This window comes from Camellia sinensis, chromosome 14, assembly GCF_055761805.1.
Source record: "Camellia sinensis isolate YWXY chromosome 14, ASM5576180v1, whole genome shotgun sequence".
Taxonomy (NCBI): Eukaryota; Viridiplantae; Streptophyta; class Magnoliopsida; order Ericales; family Theaceae; genus Camellia; species Camellia sinensis.
In genome coordinates, this window is record NC_138974.1 from 22,810,705 (window position 1) to 22,835,879 (window position 25,175).

Here is a 25,175-nt window from a genome sequence, read left to right on the forward strand (position 1 = left end):
AGAGCTCGGTCAGCCCCTCAAAACAGAAATATACCAAACGGAGTGCCAGTAGATGGTTTACCTCAAGGTGAGATCAACGTGATCCATAGGATCATTGAGCATAAACAAGTCTACGAGCTTCGTGGGATAATAAAAAAGGCGGAACACATGAGGGAAGTACTAAGTATTCAGCCAACCTTGAAGAAAGGGAAGATAGAAATAATGTAATCTCTTTCTCTGACAGAGACTTAACAAGGTTGCAAAACCCCTATAATGACGCGCTAGTGGTTACTTTGTGCATCAAGAATTTTGATATCAAGAGGATATTGATTGATTGAGGGAGTTCGTGTGAGATTATGTTCTACAAGACCTTCAAGCAATTGAGGTTGGATGATATGGACTTGGTGCTAGCCACGTCACCTTTGATGGGTTGTAATTCAATACATGAATGGCCGATTAGCAAGATAATTCTTCCGAACAAAGTAGGCTCAATGGTCAAACAAGTGGAGTTTTGGGTTTTGAAAGTCCCTTCCACTTACAACTTCATCCTTAGGAGAGCTGGTTACATGCCATGCAAGTGGTAGCATCAACCTACCATCAAGTAATCTGGTTCCCAAATGAAGCCGAGGTAATTGAAGACGTTTTGGGAGACCAAATCATGTCTAAGCAATGCTTCGTGACAGTGAATGGCAGCCGCACTTTCTAGCTCAGCTCAGCTTAGCTTTATCCAGCATTAAGAGAAAGGAGATCAGTTATTTTTTTATCTTCAATCTCGAACTGTTTACCTGGACGCCATATGACATGCTTAGCATTGATTCAAACTTTATCTGCCACCAACTCAATGTCAAGCTTACTACCAGACTGGTCATACAAAGAACTCGCAGATCAGCTTTACACCACGTCGATGTAATGGCCGAAGAAGTGGGGAACCTGCTAGAAACAGGTGCAATCAAAAAAGTGTATCATCCTAACTGGATTTCAAACATAGTGGTCATGCCAAAAAAGAACGGCAAGTGGCACGTTTATGTCGACTATAAGACAATCAACAAGGCGTGCCTAAAGGACAGTTTTTCTTTGCCAAGGATTGATCAATTAATGGACCTAATAGCAGGCCACAACTAACTCAACTTCCTGGATGCATATCGTGGATATCACCAAATCGCTATGTACAAGCCATACTAAGAGATCACTTCCTTCACAACCCCAAGGGGGTTGTATTACTACAAGGTCATGCCCTTTAGCTTGAAAAATACAGGGACAATATTTCAATGAATGGTCACCGAGATGTTTGTGCCACTGTTAGGAAGAACAATAGAGGCTTACATCGATGATATAGTAATCAAGAGAAAGGATGAGTCAAACCATCTCAGCGACCTAGCAGAGATGCTCCAGATTTTGAAGACTCACAAGCTACAGCTAAATGCATCCAAGTGTGCATTTGGCATGAGATTGGGCAAATTTCTGGGCTTTTTGGTGGCCAACCATGGAATAGAGGCAGATCCTTCCCAAATCAACCCCATTCAAGAACTTGAAAGGCCAAACACTATTAAGGAATTATAACATCTAACGGGGTTAGCTGCAACACTAAACAGGTTCATAAGTCGGTTGTTAGACCGATGCAGACCATTCTTTCTAGTGCTTAAGTCGATGTTCGAGTGGGACTGAGCTCTGGAAAGGTTGAGGGAGTACTTGTCTTTTCCACTACTTTTAGTGACCCCAGTACCTAGAAAAGAGTTATACCTATACCTTGCAATCTCTCAACACACCGTTAATGTAGTGTTGGTGCGCATAGAAGGAATACAACATTTGTCCATCTTCTATGTGAGCAAGACAATGCTACTTGCCGCTAGAGAAGCTTGCCTTAGCTCTAATGATGACATCAAGGAATTTTCTGCACTACTCCCACAAGCACACTATTGTGGTGTTGATCACATTTCCTTTAAAGGCCCTATTTGAAAAGGCGAATTTTTCTAAAAGGATATTAAAGTGGCAGTGGAGTTAGGACAGCTCGACATCAAGCTTCAACCTAGAACGGAAATAAAGGCCAAAGCATTGGCAGGCTTTTTGATGGAGTTTGCTCCAAGAAGTCATTCCATTTGCCCAGTTGACATAACTGAGGAAACTAAACAAATGAGGGGGAGTGTCGCGGGAATAGCGTAAACTCCTACAACCCAGCAACAAGTTGAATTACCACTTCAAGCAAAGGAACTGCACAATGTGCCATTGAACCTGGCAGTGGTTGCACCACCTACTAAGGTCAATGATACATTACTAGGGGGTGATGAGGTAAGTCGTGCAACGACAAGTGCGATTTCCTATGACGTGCCTAAAAAGGAAATGGTAAGGCAATCGAGCAAAGAGATTGACGAACAAACGGTGGACAAAGACTTGGAAGAAATAATTGAAGTACCAAACCCCAAAACATCTTTAGACCCTTCTAATTGTTGGAAGTTGTTCACAGGAAAGATATGGAATTCTTTCATGGATAGAGTTCTAATAGGCATGGAGCTAAACTAGGAATAGTCCTCATCTCACCAAACGGCCTGACTATTAAACAGGCAATCAAACTTGGATTTCCAGCATCCAATATGAAACAAAGTACGAAGCACTTTTGGCCGATTTGAAGTCTACCTTCTAGATGAAGGCTACCGAGCTAATGATGTACAACGACTCCTAATTGGTGGTTAACCAAATATCCGGTGAGTACGAAACAAAGGACAACAAGATGGCTATGTATCAGGAGTTGGTCAGAACAGAAATCAAGAAATTTGAAGTTGTCAAGATAAAAACAAATCGGCCGGGATAAAACAAATCGACCGAGATAAAAATAGTAAGGCGGACAAGTTGGTCAGCTTCGCATCTATATCAGACACTTCTATTCCAAACCCTTTGCTAATTGACTTCCTGCCAAGGCCAAGCATTGAAGAACTTGAAACAACAGAGGTATTGTGCGCCGAGCTAGGTCATTCTTGTATAGGCCCATCATTAGCTTCTTAAAGGATAGGATTTTTCCAGAAGACAAGAAGGAGGCGAACAAAATTCAAGCAAAGTCACAGCGGTTTTGGCTTTTTCCATCTCTGGCACTGTATAAAAAAGTCTTTCACCGGGCCATACTAGAAATGTGTCCACCCTAGCAAGTTTGAGGCCTTTTTGTTTGAAATTCGTGAAGGAATACGTGGAAGTCATCAAGGAGGGAGGCCATTAGCTTACTGAGCTATCTCACAAGGATATTGGTGGCCATGCATGCAAGCAGACGTAGAGAAATATGTCAAGAAGTGTGAAAAGTACCAAAAGTTCGTGCATCAAATCCACCAATTGGAAAGAGAACTCTTACCTTTGGCCAGCCCTTAGCCTTTTGCAATGTGGGGTTTAAACATAGTGGGACCACTCCCAATCGCGCCGGGCAATAGGAAGTTCTTTATTGCAGTGACTGATTACTTCACAAAGTGGGTAGAAGCAGAAGCGCTTGCTTCCATCAAGGGGAAACAGGTCAAAAAGTTTGTCAAACAGAACATCATAACTCGGTTTAGAATTCCCAAGGCTTTGATATCAGACAATAGCACTCAATTTAACGAAAGAATCTTCAGAGGATTTTGTGAAGAGCACAAGATAGAGTTCTACAACTCCACACCGTCATACCCTCAAGCCAATGGCCAACCCGAAGCCTTGAACAAAGTGATCTTGGACGGCTTAAAGAAACGATTGGAGAAAACAAAAGGAAAGTAGGTTGATGAGTCCCCCCATGTCTTGTGGGCCTATCGAACTATCCCTAGGCGGTCAACCAGGGAAAGCCCTTTGCCTTGGCCTACGGTATGGAAGCGGTCATCCCATTAGAAGTTGGCCTTCCCACTATCAGAAGCAAGAACTGTGACCCAAATTTGAATGGAGAAGAAATAACCTTGGAACTCAACCTTGCAAAAGAGTAAAGAGAGACGGCACTAATTCCCATTGCATCATTTCAGCAAGAATTATCTAGAAAGTATAACAATGCAATGCATCCAAGGCAATTCAAGATGGAAGATTGGGTTTTACGCAAAGTCATGGAGAACACTTTGGTGTATGGTGATGGCAAATTGGGACCCAACTAGGAAGGATCATATAAAGTAGTGGAGCTAGAAGAAAAATAAGCTTACCACTTGGAAGATATGGATTGCTGAGCTATTCTAAGACCATGGAACAAAGCCAACTTGAAGTTATTTTATTTTTGGCTTCAACACTTGTGACTTTTTCATTCATTTTGCTCAACATTAATAAAATAAGTAGACAGTTTTCTTTTCAGACTTTGCCTTGTTGTCGTTCACTATATGCTTATATTAAACTTTGAAAAATCTCTGCCTGACCAGTTAGCTCGGCAAAGTAAGTTAGCAGGATTGACCAACTTTTTGAAATCTTTGACCAAGCTAATAACTCGGCAAAGTGGGTTAGCAAGATTGACCAACTCTGGAAAATCTTTGCCCAACTGGTTAGCTCGGCAAAGGAGGTTGGCAAGATTGACCAACTTTTCAAAATCTTTAACCGAGCTGTAAAATGGGTTGGCAAGATTGACCAACTTTGAAAAATCTTTGCCTAACTAGTTAACTTGGCAAAGTAGGTTGGGAGGATTGACTAACTTTTGCAAAATCTTTGTCCAGCAGGTTAGCTTGACAAAGTAGATTGGCAAGATTGACCAACTTTTTTGAAAAATCTTTGCCCAGCTGGCTAGCTCGACAAAGTAGGTCAGCAGGATTGACTAACTTTTTGAAAAATCTTTGCCGAACTGGTTAGCTCGGCAAAGTATGTTGGCAGGATTTACCAAGTTTTCGGAAATCTTTGTCGAGCTGTATAGCGCAATGAAGTATGCATTGAAACTTGATTAAAACATCAAAACAAATTGGGCGAGAAAAAAGTTAGAGAATTTTCATTGATGCAAAAGCTAGTTACAAAAAAAAGGACAAACAGTACAAAAAGAACAAAGCGAAAAAACAAAAAAAAAAACAAAAAAGCTAAAGTCATATCACAAGATCTTCATGTTCAGTCGAGTCATCAGGTTTGCCTTGAGTCAGCACGACACTAACACCATCTTCAACAATCCAATCAGCGATATCCTCTTTAGTAGCGGTGCTCTGCTAAGTCTGGTTGGCATTGCCGAGCTGAAACATCAGGCTGCCGCGCTGGGACAATGGTTGGCAAGGCTGGAGCGGCGTTAGTCATCGGGCTATCCTCTTCATCCACCTCAAGTAATTTTTGTTGCACAGCGTTAGCATACACCGCTATATAACTTGGAATAAATAGAAAGGGGGATTTAGAAAGACCTTTGAATCAGTGGCCTAGCCAAGCTTTTCTGTCACTGCCTTCCAACCACATTTGAAGAAGATATCCTTGGCAGTCTCGCATTGCTGGGCGTAAGCCTTCTCGCCATCCGCATAACCTCGATCCTCAGCATCCTCCATTTTTTTCTCTAGTGCCTTGATCTCATCATCTTTGAGCTTCTTCAGCTCACACAAGTATCTGTTCTTTTTATTAACTAAGGCATTCTCTTTGTCCGCAACAACCATACGAACTTGTTTGGCCAACTGGTCCCGCTCAATACTTATCTCGGCCAGCTGCACTCTCAGTTCCCTTAACTCAACATCCTTTCCATTGTTATCCGCAATGGTCGTTTTGGTAGTCTTTCTCAACTCCAGTATACGCTGATACACCACTTGACTTTTTTGCATGGCCTGTGAAACACATTGGATGTTAAATAACCGAGAAAATAATTAAAAGAATAAAGGACAACAACTAAAGACTTATAACTCACCAGAACCAAACATTTCATGGCCGACCTGATGGCTCTTCAGGTTTGTGAGTTCTCATGCCTTTCCACGTCAGCAAGAAGGCAGAGACTCTTGGCCATGTTGAAGGCCAATTGGTGGTCCTTGTCAGCGTAGATAGAGTCTGATGTGGTCATAGTTCGGCCCTTGTAAGTCAAGACTGGTGCCCATACTGAGGAGGGGAGGGGCTAGCCTGCTCAATTTGGCTACCCTCCAGCGGAGTGTCCAAATCAAATAACTCGGCAGTTCGCTGTTCGGTCTCTTCTTCGTCCACCAAGTGCTACTCGGGGGGTGCAGTTTAGGCCCTTTTACTAGGCCGAGATAAAGAAGCCTTGGCCATTGAAAGGGCAACAAAGACTACATTTATTTGCTTGGTGGGACGCTACTTGGTTTGGGCATCAGCAGGCGTTGAAGAAGTTTGTTCGGTGATGAAGGCCTGGAGTGCTCTCTTCTTAGCCATATCTTGTTCTTTGGTTAAAGGAATAAGGTTGATTTCAGGCAAAGTTAGAACAAGTTCTCCCGGAGGCTCTAAGAGGAAGTTTGTAACCTTATTTTTTCGTTTGCTGATGTATTAATAGGTCAGCTTGAAGTTGAGTAGATCGGTCTAATCTCTTTGTTTGTATCTCAACACGGAGCGGAGAGCATCCTGGTTTGCATAGGCATACGTCTCTTTTAGAGCGTTCAAATATGTCAAGGAAAATGCAAGTGTCAGCTCGGTGCATTCAATATAAGTTATGTGCATAAGGAAAGAAAATCGCGCTATCAAGCAAAGAGAAGACCGTGTTATGCATACCGACTGATCCCTTCTTACGGTTTATATTCCAACCCAGTACTGGAGTCTCAACATCTTTATAGTTGCCAGAGACCTACAATAAGTCGTCATCATGCAAGTCTTTGTTCGGTTTTCTTTTGACCATCTTCTCACAGCTTCTTTTTATTTTTAAGTAATAGCACCTGCCATTGTCTTTCTGGCCAAGTGTGTATTGATGGAATAGCTCGGCTAAGCCTAAATTGAGGCCTAGGCAATAGTTTAGCTCAGCTATACTGTTTATTATTTTGTATGTATTTGTGGGCAATTGTGTTGGGCAAAGTCTGGTTTTCCTTAGGAATTTATATAGCAAGGGTTAGACCGAGAAGTGTTGTCTGCCCTCAACTATGGATATCAAGGTAAAGAGGCAAAACCCTATTTGGTCCCAAGGCAGTATGTCTTGTTTGGCCAATTCGAATTGAACATCGTCTGGAATATTGTAATCCTCGCGGAATTCAACTATGGCACTTAGGGAGCTCACCATGCAGCAGTACTTGCCTATGGGAATAGTTCTTAAGTTAATAACTTAACAGGTTTGCTCGGTTTCACAGCGCGGCCGCAAATTGGTGTCTGTTTGCTCGATCGAATGGCGTCGCCAAGGGGCAATTGTGAAGGTGTGCGTAACAAAGCCTAGTTGAGTCTGCATAGTCGAAAATGAATTGTGTTATGCTCAAATGATTGACCAAGCTAAAACAACAGTGTAGATTAAGTATAGAGTGTAACGAAGCGTCAAGCAGGTTGCTTGGCTAAGAGAATGTGCGAACATTGTTTTTAGCTCGGTCATTGAGATGTGTATGTTGAGCTATGGTAGCTTGATTTAGGATATGAATGTATAAGAATTCAATTTGTTTCCAATTTTGAGCAAGGTTTTATCTCGACTCTAAAATACAAGCAAGGACTTAGCTCGGTGAGAAAAAAAACTAGCAAGTTTTTAGCTTGGCTAGTCTAAGGAGCAAGGTCTTAGCCCAGTTCAGGCTTTAGGCAATGTTTTTAGCCTAGTTACACCACAGTTAGCTCAGTTAGCTATCTGGTGATACAACAAACATGAAGCTCGCTCGGTTCTAGTGTGATTTTGGATCAAATTCATGGTTATTAACTGATTTTCCCTAGATCAGTGTGTTCATTACAGAGAATAGAAACTGAGGGTCGTTTGAAGGCCGAGTTTAATCCCAAGACTAATTTTACTGAGATTCTAGTAATTATGAATGTTTTAGCATGCTTTATGGGCATGGGTAGCGAAATAACACTCAAAACATGAAGAACTCAACAGTAAGATACCAAAAAAAGTGAAACTTACTGATTTGGGCTCGAAATCAAATTCCCACCAGTAGAAAAGTGTCTTCATGTGATTGTGAGCTTACAATTGCGGTGGATGTGTTTCAATCTGAGGTAGAAATGCAAGAATATGAAGGGATGGAGCTCTAGTTTTAGGATTAGTGCAATGGAAGAAGATGAACAGTAGTGGGAGCCCATTCAAGTGTATGAAGTATATATACACAAAAGGCAAAAAGGACACAATTATAAATTTTGAGAGATGTGCGTGACGACTAGAACAGGTGTACAAGCACAATGGGGACTAGCCACATGTCCTAGAAAGGACAACGTGTCAAAATGGTTGGTGAATTGTACAACTGATGAGACCATCTTGAACTGAGTGGACTATGCGACCGAGCAATTTTAGTTAGATCGGCATGAATGAGTATTTTTGCTTGGCTATAAAGGGTAATCCCAATCATGCACTGTAGATGGAATTAAGGGGCAATTAAAAGGGTAATTTGTGTAGCCAAATTGGGCTGAGCTAGCTAAAACTGTCTTCAAGAGTTGGGTCGTAGTGGGCCGAGCTATGTCTTGGAGATAACATTGTTTTGGGCTAAGCAGAGGAGAGGTCGGTCAAAGATGTTTGATCGGACTATCAAAAGCCCACATCCTTGGACCTAGCTACTTCCTAATGGCGGTCAACACTTTGACCAAGCTACAAGGAAAGGTGGTCAAACGAACCAAGAATGGAGGTGTAACTGAGCTAGAAAAAGAGTCGAGCATTGTTAGCATGGTGGCACACCGTGCAATCTTGGCACGACGCTACGTGTTGCACAGCTACGACAGTGAGAAAAGTTAGCTCAGTTGATTGGCGAGAAACCTGGTAAAGAGTTATGCCATCTCACTTGACTTGCAATGAGGGGGTATTAAAGGATAAGCATTATTTTTTAGGAATGTGATTCCTAGGAGGACTCTATAAAAGGGAGTTAAAATCATACTAAGATTGTGCCATGCAGAACCTACAAGAGCTCAAACCAAACCCTAATCTCAGATATTACAATTCTAACTCCCGAATTCACAGAGCTATGGCTTCTTTAGTCTACTTACTGACTTAGGCATTGAATGGGGTTTTTAGCACACACTCGCTAGCCAACTCATGTTTGTGATTTCAAGTTTTACGATGATGTTTGAAGGAGTGCAAGCTTGATTAACAGGATTATACGAGTGAAAATTATTTCATGCTCGTACAATCATCCATAAATAAAATCATGTTATTCTAATAATCATATCTGTGAGTTCATCATATTTGTCTTTTAATTTAAAATTAATAAGTATTATATTTCTATTTAAATAAAAATAGACGTATTGTTTTGAAATGGTTCATATTTTTCAAGATAAATATGATAAAATTATATGGATATAATTATAAGAACAATATGCTTTTTTTTTTTTTTTTTTTTAGATAATCTACTCATAGAGGCTTACATGATGGACAACTTAAATAATCGACGTGTGTGGTAAGGCACACGAGCCAACCGGATAAAACCAGACCTCTTTATAAATATTATGAAAATTATATTAAACTATTGAAAAAAAATCCAACACATTGTAATGAGCATACAATATATCCAATAAACACTAGCCCAAGAAAAATTGGAAACAAGTAGAAACCGAAAAGACCACCTTTGAAATCCATCTATTTTATAAAAGAATTAAAAATTTTGATCATTGTGTTTGAATTTTGTATTTGTTAATGAAAAGTAAAATGTGAAAGAAATGATTAAACAATAGAATTGGATATTTTTTGACCAATATCTATTTTTTTTTGTTATTTTTCTAACCAATAATAATAAGGGAAAATTGGCCTAAGGTCCCTCCTCTACTTTTGATAGGAGAAGAGGTCCTTTATAATATGTTTTGATGGCTAAGGTCCCTCAAATTTATTTTAGGTTATAAAGTACCTAAATTACCCTTCCTTTAAAACATAAATTTGTTTGAATATTATATTGTTGACTTAACTGATAGATTTTGGAAACCGAATTTGAAGTGGAGATTTTGTCGTAGTTTTCGTCGGAGATTTCAGTGGAGATTTTATGGTGGAGATTTCGTCGGAGATTTCAGTGGAGTTGACGAGAAAGATTGCTACGATCGTGCAGTTTTCGTTGGAGATTTCGTCGGAGATTTCAGTGGTGTTACAGTGTGTTGATCGCGTAGATTTTCAGTGGAGTTGAATCAGGTTTGTTTTCGATGGAGATACCACATGCATTTTGATTTTTGTTTTGAATTTTTGTTTAGAGAGAGAGCAGCTTGATAGAGTTGATTTTTATTTTTGGAATTGATTTTTTATTATTTGTTTTTTAATCAATTTCAAAGAGTGTTGACAGTGTGTTGATCGCGTAGGTTTTTGAGTGGGGTTGAATTAGGTTTGTTTTCAATTTAGATTCCACATGGATTTTGATTTTTGTTTAGAGAGAGGCCAGCTTGATAGAGTTGATTTTTATTTTTTGGAATTAATTTTTCATTCTTTGTTTTTTGATCAATTTCAAATAGTGTTGACAGTGTAGGTGATTTTGATGTTTAGAGTTCATTTTTGGTGCTCTGTTTTTTATCAACATGCTGATCAATGATAAGTTTTGTTCTATGTTTTTTCAAACCAGAGAAATTTCATTTTCTGCACTTTTGTTTGTGTAGTCCAGAGGAAATTATAAGTGCATATGGACATATTATTAGAAGTTTGTAATGGAGATAGAATATGAGAAAGTGAATGTAAGTTCATAAATTTCTCTGGACTTGTATTTGTAGTTCAGAGAAAATTGTAAGTTTGTTACTCACTTTCATTTTGTAGTTCAGAGAAAAGTATTTCTCTGGACTTGTATTCTATGTGATTTTTTTTCTATAATTGTGTTTAATAGTTAGCAGTAAATTTCTCTGTGATTTATTAAGTTTCTGTGATTTTGTTTTTTATCATCTTGAAGGTGAATATCAGTTTGTAGATGTCTTTGGACTTTATTTTAAGTTCAGAGAAAATTATAATTTTTAGAAATTTCTCTGGACTTTTATGTTGTTCTTGTGAAGTGTTTCTATGTTAAACAAATTATTTTTGTTGTTTTTTGTTTCAGTTTCAATGGACAGTGCAGTGTTGTTGCTGTGCAAATATGGGAATAATACTATTGTCATTAATGTTTCATGCGAATTGAATTTTAAGGAATTGGTTGGCATTTTGTGTAAAACATGGGAGAATTTGAAACCTGAGACTATGTGTATTTCATATTCTATTTTGGGTCATCCGAATTGTATGGTTCGAAATAATATTGATTTTGTGAATATGTTGAGGGTTGTTTGTGCACGCGGTGTTGATATAGTTGATGTTTCAGTTAGTAAATGTAGTACTTCTGATGAAGAGGATGAAGTGGGGTCTAATTGGGTAGATGTTGTGGATGGTGAGTGTGATAGGCTGGTGGATGTTGAAAGGAATTCACTCTCTAAGTTTTGTTCTCACCAAGAAAAGGTGTTATTGTCGACTAGTTGGCGGAATAATATTATGAGTGTTGGACAAAAGTTTGAGGGTGGTGTGGTTGAGTTCCATACTTTTTTATGCAAGTATGCTATTGAGGTTGGTTTTCAGTTTACGTATGTTAAAAATGACAAGGTAAGGGTTACGACAGAATGTGCATACAAGGAATCAAGGGGATGTATGTGGCATGTACATGCTTCTGTTGAAAAAACAAATGGGTTCTTCTACATAAGGACTTTGAACAATGAACATACGTGTGGTGTGGCGGTTCGTATGAGTAAACATTCGAGGATGACTTCCAGCTTAGTTTCTGGGCTGATACTTGAAGAGGTAAGTACAAAACCTTTAACTCGTCCAGTGGATGTTGTGAAAGAAATGAAAGACAAGTATGGGGTCTCAATCAGTTATAATTGTGGTTGGTTGGGTGTTGAAAAAGCAAAATGTAGTACATATGGGGATTCTTGTTTGTCATTTGATCAATTACGGTGGTATTTTGATGAGGCATTGAAGAACAATCCAATGAGTCGTTTTGAGTTAGATTTTGAATATAACAAGCGTTTCAAAAGAGTGTTTGTGGCTTTTCATGCATGCATTGCTGGTTTCAAATATTGTCGGTCATTGCTTTTTCTTGATGGAACATTTTTGAAAGGACGATACAAAGGCGTTATGCTTGCTGTAACGGGGAAAGATGGGAATGAAGGTAATTGTAAATATATCTAATTTTATCTAAGTATGTGAATTTTCTATACATGTAGGAATTGAGTGAATGTGAATTTTCTCTGGTTTTGGCCACTGTGTGGATTTTCTATTGTTGTGGCCACTGTGAGAATTTTCACTGGATTTTGGTCAGTGTATGAATTTTCTCTAGATGTTGTCATTGTGTGAATTGTATCTGTAGGTGGTCACTAAGTAAATTTTCTCTGTATATTATGATTGTGTGAATTTTCTATGTAGCTGGTCACTAAGTCAATTTTCTCTGGATGTTGCCAATGTGTGAATTTTCTCTGGATGTTGGCAGTGTCAAACTTCTCTGGTTGTTTATTGTTCTATTTTTCTCTGCATGTGTATATCTAATATGATTGTTCCTATTTGTTTTGTAGGTTTTTTTTCCTGTAGCTTTTGCTGTTGTTGATGCTGAGAATAAAGACAATTGGTGTTGGTTTCTTGAACATTTATATGGAGTATTAGGATCAGAAAGGGTGATAAGTTTCATATCAGATCGACATTGTGGAATTGTGGATGGAATTGCTAGGTTTTTCCCTAACTGCTTTCATGGATTTTGTCTGGAACATCTAAAGAGAAATTTGAGGGATAATTTGTCATGTGGAAACACAAATTTGGTTAGGGAGACGATTGTGTCTAAGTTTTCAGAATGTGCATATGCTCCAACAAAGGCATCATTTCATTTCAAGTTAAATGAATTAAAAAGTGAGGGAGGAGACATTGTGAGTGTTTTCTTAAGAAGTTTACCATATGAAAATTGGAGTGATGCATATTTTGCGGGGAAACGTTATGGTGAGATGTATTCAAATGTTGCTGAGTCATTCAATTCATGGATACGAGAAGCTCGGCACTTGCCAATAACAAATTTGGTGGACATGATACGGTTGCAAATCATGAATATGAGGTCTGATAGAAGGCTGCTCTCTAGTAAATGGAATAAAATTTTGTGTCCTCGTATGGATAGTGTGTTGGAGAAGTCTTTTTTGGACGGGAGGACATGGAATGTGAGTTTATCATCTGATAATGTCTTTGAAGTGCATTGTTTTCCTTCGGTTATGGTTGATCTTGGGTTGAGAACTTGTTCATGTCGAATATGGGAAATAAATGGGTATCCATGTCAACATGCTGTTGCTGCAATTTTTAGGAGTGGAAAGAATTTGAATTCATTTGTTGAACCATTTTTTCATGCTGATATGTATCGTCAAGCATACTCATTTTCGATTGGCCCAGTTCCAACTGTTGAAAAACCTGTGTGTAGCATTGAAGATGTTATGATTTTACCTCCATTGAGCAAGAGACCTGCTGGGAGGCCGAAGAAGAACAGAATTGCTTCTACTGGAGAGTTTAAAAGGGTGATTAAGTGTAGTCGTTGTGAGAGTATTGGTCACCATAATAAGAGGACATGCAAGGAACCTTTGTTAAATAGTTGAGGATTATACATTTTATTGATTGAATAATACATTTGATGATTACTTTGTTTATTTTGTTTTGTGAAATGTATTTTTTAGACAATTTATATAATAATATCAATCAAATTCATCCAGAGAAATTTTCCAATATCAGTTAAAATGTGTTTGTTGATATATACTATAGGCAGTGGGTTTGTAGTACCTGTCAAATTCATCCAGAGAAATTTTCCTATGGCAAACAAAATTCTGTGTGTTGTGTTTTGAAGCTTCATATTCATCCACATAAATTTGACAATGGCAGACTAAAGTACTGTGTGGATTGTGTTTTTTGAATTTGATAATTGTTTTGTACTAAGACAGTGCATTAGAGATTAAATGATCATATAAGCAGCTTCTTTGGCGAGATATGAGTTAAATTTATCTGTAAATTTCTGGTAGCTTCATATCAGTCATTTCAAGAAGTGTGCACACCAGACAGAGCATACAAAAAATTATTGTACAACCAAGAAACAAAATCAAGCTCTTTTGAAATTTCTCTGAGTTGAGAATTTCTCTGGACCAAAGAAGAATTTCTCTGGACTCACTTCAACTAAGAAATTTGTGTCAAAGCCAGATAAATTTTCCTCACCAACTCGGAGAAATTCCTCCTCTCCAAATCACTCAACCCAGAGAAATTCATAACTCAGAAATTCCATTTTTTGTCAAATTCATCCAGAGAAATTTTTCACCATCAGAGAAAACTATCTGGGCATTGTGTTCTGAAATTTGAAATTCATGCAATGAAATTTTCCAGTGGCAGATAAAATTACTGTGTGCTTTGTGTTTTGTTGAGTTTGATGATTGTTTTGTACCAACACAAAGTATTACAGATTACATGATCATATAGGCATCCCCTTGGGACGATACAAGTTAAATTTCTCTGTGAATTTCTGGTAGTTCATACCAGAGAAATTTCTGCAGACAATTTTCTCTGGCAGACAATTTTCTCTGTGAATGACAATAAATATATATATATATATATATATTTAACCATCGATAAGTATGAAATTTACATTAGTCGAAATAAAAAAAAAATAAAATTTAGATTAGTCAAGAAAGGATATATACATATATGTCAAGGATCATCATTCCTTCAATGTATCAATAAGAAAGGATATATACATATATGTGAGACAATTTTCTCTGTGTGGATATGTACATTGTCTTCCTTTCACTACTTTCACTATTACATTTGTGGTTCTTCTGCAGGTATTTCAATTGGTTCAGTCCATGATCGGCCAACTTCGGTCACAAATCTCTCTATGAGTTCTGCCCTCATCAATCTTATCTCTTGTGTGGACAATTTGGAGCTGATAGGTTCATGCTTGCTATATTGTTTCATTATATAGCAGACAAAGAGGCCACAATCCAGACTGCATACAAATTATAGGTATGGTTAGTTTTAAGAAGCATGCAATTCAGATTATCTTATTTATAGATGTATGAAACTTACGAATCGCTTTCTTGTTGTGGAGCATTGTTGACATACTCAAAGTCGTAACTTGTGTTTTGTGAGTTTATTAATTTGAAAGAGGGTTGTGATTGAGCGTCTCTTTCAAGGCAAGCTTTCAAAAAATTCTCCACGTAATCTTGCTGCAAAAAAATAATTTTTATATAACAGAGAAATTTATGGACAAGTCAATGGGATTCTATGAAAATTATCATCACATAAAGATGATGATGGATCAGAGAAATTTGCACTCGTTACCAATTGTTTTGCATCTTTGACATATTTGTCTTCTGCATCATCCCTCCTTGGCCTCAGTGAGTTGTAGAACCTCCATAAATTGTCTTGTTTGTCCAGGACAAGCAAGGTCCAGTGATTTCCATGTGTGGACTTCTCATTACCTCCAGTATTTATTGGGAAATGGAGGAACCTATAGTTCCTCCATGCTGTTTCAATATGCTTGTAAAATAAGGACACTCGAAAAGTTTGATTTTCTGTCATCTTGATGAAATTATGTGCTCAGAGAAAATCAAAAAATGGTTTTGTTATGACTAGTGACACAACTGACTTCAAGAAGTATATTAAGAAGAGAAAGTAGAAAGTAAATTCCAGAGAAAATCAAATAAAATAGTAGTAACATACTATGCACATGGATGTGAAAAAAAATGAGGTTGGTTGTTGTCTCTCTCTCATTTGGTCAGCCAAAAGGATCTCTCCATAGCCATCAATGACCTGAAAAATATGATTTATAATTGTAATATTGTTTTATAAAGGCTGATGGAACATTGTAGAGAAATTTTGATGAAAGGGAAAGACTTACATTGTTGGCAATTTCTTTTTGCTTTATTAGGTTTCCAATGTCTTCAAAGGTAATGAGATTCAACTCACTTGTCCAAATTAAAGCTCTACAAGATGACAAAAAAGGGATTGAATTGTTGTTAATGCAACATAAGTTTGTAATTTGTTGTTTGTTATGTTCTATTTTGTTTGTTGTACTTACTTAAGCCCAGACACATTTGATATGTGCTGCAAGATGTCTTTTATATGATCTTTTATCAATCTTGAAATTGGAAGAGTTTGTGGAAAGACCCAAGATTTTCTGATGTTTATAGGTTGAGGCAAGACGTACGCATCAGCATCAAGCACTTCTTTGTCCTTCGTGCTTTGCTCAACTTGCTTTGCAGCTTGTTTTGAAGCTCTAGTCACTTTCGCAACTTTAGGATATTGGAATTCTGGATCATGCTGCTTTTCCTTCCTTTCTTTTGCCTTTAAATTTTTTATCATTGACGTCGGATCTTTTTTGACTGTAGACAGTGAAAATATTAGGAAAAGTGAAATTTCTCTGAAGCAACAGATGATATTTCAATATGTAAATTTATTTAATTCAATATTTTGCAGTTACTGTAACAACCCTCACCTTACTCTTGTCATACTTGCATACATTCGTGCACGATCTTGCCTTGTTATGCTGTTTTGAAGGTTTTGCCTTGCCTTGATTTGTTTATGTATTGCTTGCGTGATTTTGTTCCTTGTTCGGTATGGGTGTGTGTGGCCGAGGTCACCTTGAGCTTAGTTCGCCTTTGAACCTTTGAACTTAGAACTGTTTGAGACCTTGGTCGACCCCCACCTTCACCTCGGGCTTATTGCCGAGATGTTTTGCACTTAGTGAACCTCGTCCGCAGGTAGGTATGGCCTAGGCTGAGATGTGGCACACCTCGGCCAAGGTGTGGCACAGCTTAGTCAAGTGTCGTCCTCCCTAGCCGATGTCTTTGTTATCCTGTTGCCAGATCCTTGATTTGAGCCGATGTCATTTTTTGCCGATGTGTCTTACCCAGCTTGTTGCATACGCTTTGTCAGAGACTTGTCTTATCTATCAATCACCTTTTTGAGTTGAGCCAACCCGGTAGCGCCACGTGTCCGAGCTGATTGTTAAGACAGCCGGCAGACCTAGAAACAAATCATTTTGTCTCAAATCTTTGCCTTTAGAGAGAGAAGCTCTAGAGAAAAGGAAGAGAAGTTCTTGAGTGAGAGTGAGCCTTCCAAGCTTGATCTTCGTAGTTGGATCCGTTGGATTCGAGTTTTAAGGTTAGAATCTTGATCTACTTTGGTTGTTGATATTGATCATCTAGCTGCACTGCATGATCGGACTTGTTTTGCATGTCATGCATCGATTTGAAGTTGGTTTTGGAAAGAGAAAATGGTTTTCATGTGTTCTTGCAGAAAACCTCATTTTGATCTGAAAGTTTGGAATAAGAATCATGTTTTTGTGTTTGCTCTTGCATGACTTTCTTGTGTGAGTACCCAGGTCCATGTTTTGAACTCTTGGCATGAAACCTCAGATTTTTGTAACGAGTTTTGGACTTGCATTCATCTTTCTCTCGACCATGTTCATCATGTTCTTCATGTGCTTCAAAGGGGAAGCCAGGTTTCCCCGACTTTGCTTTTGGTTAAGGCCAGCGGGACCACACCTCGGCAAGGATGTGTGGGACCTCGGCCAAGATCTGGTTGGTACCCAGTGTGTTTTCATGAGACGGGAGCAGTATTTAAACTCCCAGCATGTTTTGCTTTGTTATTGACTTGGACCTGGTAAGAATGCCGAGGTCATTCGCATGCACGTAAGCTTGTTTTGAGAATGTGATTACCATGTGTTTGTAGGACCTTGATCCTTGCTTTGAGCCTACACCTGAAGAACTAGGTGAGTGGTATTTCTAATAAAGCTATGTTACACTTGTTTTGATAAATCTTGCTTTGTTTTGTTTTGACAAAAGTATTTGCCAAGCATGAATGAATAGCCTTGTTTTGATGTCATCCTTGAAAAGTCCCTTGTACTGGAGGACTCTAAACTTTCGCAGTAGCAAGTACAAAAGTCCCTTGTACTGGAGGACTCTAAACTTTCCCAGTACCAAGTGCAAAAGTCCCTTGTGCTGGAGGACTCTAAACTTTCGCAGCACTGAGTATAAAAGGATACGGTCCTTTCTTGGAAAGACGATATTATTAAACCGGGCTACGGGCCTAAGTAACACAAGTTCCAAAATGTTAAATCGGGCTACGGGCCTAAGTAACACAAGTCCCTTGTGCTGGAGGACTATAAACTTTCGCAGTACCTTTGACTAAACGATTACGGATCGTACAGTCCTTGTTTTGGAAAGCTTGATGTGTTTTGCCGATGTCAGTAAGCATCCCTTGAGACTTGTATGACTTGACAGATGAATACGGTTCATCCTTTGTTTATTCGAAAAGCTTGATGTGTTTTGCCGATGTCAATAAGCATCCCTTGAGACTTGTATGACTTGACAGATGAATACGGTTCATCCTTTGTTCGATAAAGTTTTGATGTGTTTTGTTTTGAAAGACTCCGACTATATTCATGCAAACCTTTATTATTAGTACCATTCACTGAGTATCCAAGCTCACCCTCTCTATATATATGTAGGTGATGAGCAGGACGTCGGCGACGCCTAGACTATTTTTGAAAGCTTGTTTGGATTCTTGATTATGTCGGCTTTGTTTTTGTATTCACGTCGGCGGCGCCATTTATTTCATGTCGGCGAATCTTGAAAATCATGCTTCTTGGCTTGTATTTGCTGTATTTTGTATATGTCGGCTCGAGAAGCCTTTTGATCAAGATGTAACACATATTTTGTTTTGTTGTATTCAAGTTGTAAGATGAATGACATTGCATTTGATCTATGCACAGCTCTTATGGACCACTTGTTTTTTTTTATTATTGCTTCCGCGTTTGTGAGCCCCGTTTATCATACTCTGATTGTGTTAAGTTTTAGAAAGTTGGCCTTCGGTAATTACGGATTACTGGCCATCACGGCACCAAACTACTAGGGGCAGTTTGGGGTCGTGACAGTTACCATAGAGTTTCTTCTTTTGTTTCGGTTGTTGTTTGTGTGGCATTTGTTCTTGTTGGGTTGTTGGTTGTTGTTCCACTTGCATTCCAACTATACACGGTGAAAATCAAACAAGCCCCAAAAATGGAATAAGAAAATATACAGAGAAATGAAATGAGCATTAGAAATATAACTAATGTGTTCAGAGAGATATAACTTCCAAGGAAAATTACCAATGACAGAAAAAATTATAATAAATAGAAATTTCTCTGAGTTATGTTGGCACAAGGACATAACTTTTTGTGGCTTAAGATTTTCACTGACCTTGTGGTTGAAGTTGTGTTGGTGTTCGGTATGGTTGTGTTGCTAGTTGGACGAATAGTTCTTGAACTTGTTCATGCAATTTAGCATTTTCAGTTTCAAGCTCCGAATTTGAACACCTCAACTGTTGAATTGTTTTTGTATCGTCTGCTTTTTCAACCTCCAACATCCTTAGTTTCATTCGGATTGTGCTTTCTTTTTCTTGAAGTTCTGAGTTATGTGATGTTAGGATTCTTATTGCAATATCCTTTTCAGCAAGTAATTCAATCCAATTTCTGTCTTCTTCTTTTTTAGATTGAGACAGTGCCTTCAGTCTTTGATGTAGATCAGCAATTTGGGCATCCTTTGATTCCTCAAATTCTTCAAGCTGATGCATTGTTGAGCCACAAATGCCATCATGTTGTTGGTCCATCGGCTTATTATTTTCTTCTTCATCACTTTCATCCTTGTTCTCTTCTTGTTGTTCATCTTCTTCTTCATCTTCTTGTTCACTGTCTTCTTCTTTCTGTTCATTTTGTTCTTTGTCTTCTGGTTCTATTTCTTCACTTTCTTCGCTGGTTTCTTCTTCTGTGCTGCTTGCTTGATGTTCTTGTCCATTGTTGGCATCGTATTCTTCTGTGTTGCCTTCTTCTTGTTCATTCCCTCCATCTTCAGATGGATCTTGTAATGTCTCCTTGAATATGACAATTGCCTTTTTTAATTCTTTCTTCGTCTTTTTGCCAAGACAGAACTCCTCTGATGGGTTTTTGACTAGCTGCTTGTTATCAATCTGTAACAGGAGACTCTTTTATTAGAGAAATGTTACAAAATTCAATGAGAGAAAAAATTCAAATAAGGAAAATAAAATTCATCTAAATGATACTAATGGGAAACAAACTTCAGAGAAAATTGTATGGGCCAGACAAAATTGGAGACATGGAGTTAATTTTATGGGGCAAAGAAAATTATGAAACAAGCAACATAATTTAGATATCAGAGAAAATCAATCAAGGCATATAAGTTAATGTTTTACTATAATTGTGTCAGAGAAATTTGAATTCCAGTGAAAATTCATTAGAAGGGTAGAAATAAACAGTGTTTATCAAAGATGCAAGGCACATAAGTTATGGGCAGAGAAAATTACACACAAGGAGATAAAATTTGATGGGCCAGAGAAAATTATGAAACAACCAACATAATTCAAATATTAGAGAAAATCAATCAGGGCATATAAGTTAATGTGTTACAATTGTGGTCAGAGAAATTTGGATGGCAGAGAAAATTGATTACAATGGCAGAAATAGACCAGTGGTAAGCAAAGAAGAAAACATAAATTGATATTTCAGAGAAAATTAATCTTAATCAATCAATGCACAAGGAGGGAAACAAAGCAGTGGTCAGAGAAATTTTGGAATTTCACTGAGATTTCAGTAGCAATAGGAATCTAACCTGTCGAGGTGCAAGAGAGTGGACTGGTGTCTTCTGCAGCTGTTTCGCCAAGGTTTGCAGGTTCCACTTGGCACATCTTGGGAAGTCAGTTGTGTTACTGTCTTCCGAGTCAATGATAGTTGCATGTTCACATAGCCAATACTGTGATGAAAATGAAAGTAAATAAAATTTTGTAAACGCACAAATTTGTAAGTATGATAACTGCAAATTTGAATGGATATTATACTTACCAGCAATGCAATGACACACCCCGTAACTTTTTCTGGAGTTTTGTGCAATGCCATGATAGAATCAATCAATGTTGATGTGATTGCTTCCGGCCAATCATACTGTTTCATTGATTCAAGAGGTTCCACATACTTTATAAAAACCCAACCTATTGAATTCCCACTTGTTGCAAAAAATAGGGTGAGACACAAGTACAATGTAACAATGATTGCTACATCTTTGAAGTTAGTTGGTTGCTTGCCTTTCATTGCTTTGACCAAGGCATTTTTAAGAACAGGACCAGTGAGCCTTGTGTCCTTTTGGAATCTTCTCCTGAGGAATGCAGATTTTGGCTTTTTAGAGTATCTTAATGACATGGCTCATTTACCTCCTTCCAAACCAAAAATCAAGGTCATGTCATTTGTTGTAAAGGTCAGGTTCTTCTTCCCAACTGTGAATGCTTTTGTTTTTTCATTGTAACATTGGATTATGGCAACTACATCATCATCGAATTTCCTAGATTTCTTTGGATCCATCCTTCCAGTGGTTAGAGCTTGGATCAAATACCAGAATGGGGTCTTTTGAAGCTCTAGAAGATGTTTTGAACTGAATTTAAGTGTTTGAAAGAAGGAGACGACAGATGAGATGTTGGATCGGAATTGAATGCTGTAGTGAGCTCTCTTTCTGTGGAGTTTAACAGGTTTTTTCCCCCTTGAGCTTGAGTCTTTTGAAGTTGGGGTACTCATCTGGATGCTAGTTGCTTCATCAGCTTGGACTTGTGTGTTTTGGGAAGGAGTTTGTGGTGTTTTAGTGCTGGTTTTTTATCTTAGATGATAAGAGGACTGAGAGAGTTGTTCTTTCTTACTTGGTGTTTCTAGTGTTTTGCTGCTGGTTTTTTATCCTAGTCCATAAGAAGACTGAGAGAGTTTCTGTTTTTTGCTTGGTGTTTCCAGTGTTTCGCTGCTTTTACGTTTTTCCATTTCTAGACAATGATTAAAACATAGAGATGTCAACATTAAATCTCAGAGAAAAATGGACATGTCAGAGAAAATTACAGATAAGGGAGAAAATTACAAAAAAAAAGAGAAAATTGGAGATGCCAGAGAAAATTACAGATAAGGGAAAATTACAGAAAATTGGACATGCCAGAGAAAATTGGACATTAAAAATTAAATGTCAGAGAAAATCAACACAGTATCATAAACATGGAAGAGAAATTTTCAATAATTGTTTAAATTACATATAGAAGTAAACATACCAGAAAAAATGAATGATAGAAAAAAATAAACATGGCAAGCGAAAGAAAATTTCCATTCCACAATTAGCAAAGATAAAATAAACAAAGTAATGTAAACATACCACTGAGAATTACACCATATTGAAATCAAGAATTGAACAAAATAAACATACCAGAGAAAAATGCACATTCTGGAGAAAATTACACATTCTTGAGGAAATTTCCATTCCAGAGAAAATTTCAATTCATAATATTAAAATGCAAGAGAAATTTACATACACAACCAGAGAAAATTAACCATGATAGAGACACTCAAGGGAGGAAAATGGTGCGATGTGGTCAGAGAAAATTATAAATACCAGAGAAACTTAGACAGGGGCAAGAGTGTAATAGACATTGCAGAGAAAGATACATATTCCAGAGAAATTTACAAAGCAGAGAAATTCATAGACAAAATGACAGAAACATGTTCAAGAATAAGATCAAAATTCAGAGAAATAACTTTTTCTCAAAGTACACATGGCAGAGAAAATTCAAAGAAAAAACATTCATTCCAGTCCATAATATTAAAATTCCAGAGAAAATTAAAAATGACAAAGACACAAGGGAGGAAAGTGATGTGATGTGGTTAGAGAAAATTATAAATACCACCCTGTAGACAGAGGCAAGAAAGTAATAGACATTGGAACCCCAATTAAAAATACCAGAGAAACTTAAGACATTGGAACCAAAAAATTCCAATTAAAAATACATATTTAAGAATACATATTACAGAAACACAAAATAAACATGCCAGAGAAAATTGAAAGAAGAAACGTACATTAATCAAAAATCAGAGAAATCCAAATGCTAGAGAAATTTACAGATAAAATCACACAAACATGTTGAAGAATAAGTTCAAAATACACAGAAATAACTTTTTCCAAATTCAGGTAGCTTTTTATTACGAAATTGAAACCCTAATTTATGGAAGGTTATTATAAAATGCTATTAACTGTGTTTCCAGAGAAAATCTAGTTGTATTGTAGAAAAACTGACCAGAGTTAGGATGAAACTTGAATGACGAGCTGATAAGGCCCAAGATGAAGATGCGACGTGACGAAGATGGACTGAGATGATGATGAGCAGTGAAAACGAAGCTTTAACCTAGGTCAGAGAAATTTGTGAGGAAGGAATGGGAATGATTTTTGGAGAAGATAACGAAGCTCTAATGTCGATGGTGCAGATGATGTTGAAACCCTAATTCTGCTGTTCTCCTGTTCGTGAAGATGCTGGATGTTTGGAATGTAACTTAGACGTCGGAATGAGTTTATTTCTGTGTTGATTTTGGCAAGGGTATTTTGGTCCACAAAATAATTAAAAACGCGCGCCAAGTTGTTTCAGGGACGTGATGCATCACTATCTTTTTGGGTGTCCTTTATCCTCTAAATTGTTATTATTAGGGACCTTAAAAAAAATCTCCCTAATAATAATAATTAACTTCTTTTTCTTTATTTTATTTTTCATTTTTTAAAATCTAACATCCAAACACAAAATGAATCTTCACTTTTTTTTGTCAAGAAATTTCATCTGTTTCCAAATTTAAGATTCTATCCATGGACTTGTGTCACACTAGTATACTTTTCAAGCTTCATTATGAAGGTTGCGAGTTCGAGTCCCATGTGAGGGTCGCGAACTTTCTCAGAATGATACTAGGAATTTTAAATAATCTATTAAATTTTTTAATAAATCTCTCACATGGGTGTGGAACTCACTTGTGTGAGTCCCACACTCATGTAAAAGATTTGGTAGAAAATTTAGTAGATTATTTGAGATTCATAGTAGTTTCTTTTCCCCTAGATCTAAGTTACTAACAACTTAAAAAAAATAAAATCAACCAATATTGTAATATTAGATTTACAGTAACATAAAATCCTACCTAAATAATCACTACCATATAACCCTAATTGCGTGGGAAAATTAGTGGTGGTAATAGTGGATTCGGATCCTCACGGGAGAAACTCCCTCCCCCATCTGGTAGAGGTGAGGAGATGATACCACCTCATTAATGAGATATCTTGCAGTTGAAATGGAGTAACTTCCTCTACGCGGAAGAAAATTTAACAAACGGCATTGTTTTGGTTTTTTTTTTATTTATTATTTACTAAAATGATTTTTGTATATGTACTTTAAAAAATTTGAAAATTTTATATGTTTGACCTGAATAATGTTATCAATAAGTTTTGAAAAAAAAAATTATGAATAGTATTTATTATTAAATAGGGAACTTTTTTGATAAATTCACTTTTTAAGAGTTTTATTCCATCCAACCCATATTCTTTTTGACTATTCCATTAGGTCCTATTTTAGATAAGAAGACCAAAATACCCTTTTCATCTACGTATGTTCCATTTAGTTCACATTATTTTCTTATGTTTCAATAAGTCCTATGGGTGACATAATTACCAAAATACCCCTAATGTGAATGTTTACACCGTCAATGTGAATGTTCACATCGTTAATGTGTAGGGGCCCGGCCCATGTCGATCCTCGTGGGTGCCGAAAAAATTTGAGTCGAGCTGGAGCGGGCCCGGCCTGTTAACAATGTGAATATTCACATTGACATGTTAACATTCACATTAATAGGAGTGTAAAATTGGTCCGCGTCCCGTGGCGGCGCGAAACCCGCCCGCGGCCCATGGGCGGCCCGGGCGGACACGGCCCGGCCTGTTGACAATGTGAATATTCACATTGACATGTTAACATTCACATTGATAAGAGTATAAAATTGGCCAGCGGCCTAGGGCGGGCCCGACGTGGCCCGTTGACAATGTGAATATTCACATTGAAATGTTAATATTCACATTGATAAGAGTGTAAAATTGGCCGACAGCCCGTGGGCGGCCCGAAACCCGACCGCAACCCGAGGCGGGCTTGGCCCGACCCGTGACAATGTGAATATTCACATTGACATGTTAACATTAACATTGATAGGAGTGTAAAATTTGCCCGCTGCCCGAAGCTTGCCCGCGGCCCGGGGTAGGCCCGGTCCGACCCGTTGACAATGTGAATATTCACATTGACATGTTAACATGCACATTGATAGGAATGTTAAATTGGCTCGCGGCCCATGGGTTGTCCGAAGCCTGCCCACGGCCCGAGGCAGGCTCGTTTGGGTCCGGGCCCAAGCATGTCC

General features: G+C 37.9%; 1 long non-coding RNA gene across 1 annotated transcript; it reads right to left on the minus strand.

Annotated features, from left to right (window-relative positions):
* Nucleotides 1-14,757: 14,757 nt before the first annotated feature.
* On the minus strand, nt 14,758-15,454 carry LOC145806686 (uncharacterized). The gene is made up of 3 exons (XR_014350112.1): nt 15,230-15,454; nt 14,975-15,114; nt 14,758-14,894 (listed from the first exon to the last, which is right to left on the minus strand). It is a non-coding gene; the product is annotated as an uncharacterized LOC145806686 (long non-coding RNA).
* Nucleotides 15,455-25,175: the final 9,721 nt, after the last annotated feature.